Here is a 369-nt window from a genome sequence, read left to right on the forward strand (position 1 = left end):
GGTGTCTCTGTGCCGGTGGTTGCCGTGCGGTGTTTGGGGGACAGGCAGACGCTTCATCAGCTCTGTTTCCTTTGGAAAGCGGCTCCTTCCTCCCGGGAGCTGCCTCTCCCCCCTGGATGCCTCCCCCGCCGCCCAGAGCTGCCTTGCAGGGATTTATGCATAACCCGGACACCTCAGGGCAGCTGCTTCTCCTCTGAGCTCTTACTGGCCAGGTTTGTTTGTCCAGCAAAACTGCTGGGCTCGGGAGGATCCCAGAATCCCAGAATCCCAGACTGGTTTGGGTTGGAAAGGACCTTAAATCCCACCCCGTGCCACCCCTGCCATGGCAGGGACACCTTCCACTGTCCCAGGCTGCTCCCCACACCACTC

The sequence above is a fragment of the Corvus brachyrhynchos genome, unplaced genomic scaffold (genome assembly GCF_000691975.1).
Source record: "Corvus brachyrhynchos isolate BGI_N302 unplaced genomic scaffold, ASM69197v1 scaffold720, whole genome shotgun sequence".
NCBI classification, from domain to species: Eukaryota; Metazoa; Chordata; class Aves; order Passeriformes; family Corvidae; genus Corvus; species Corvus brachyrhynchos.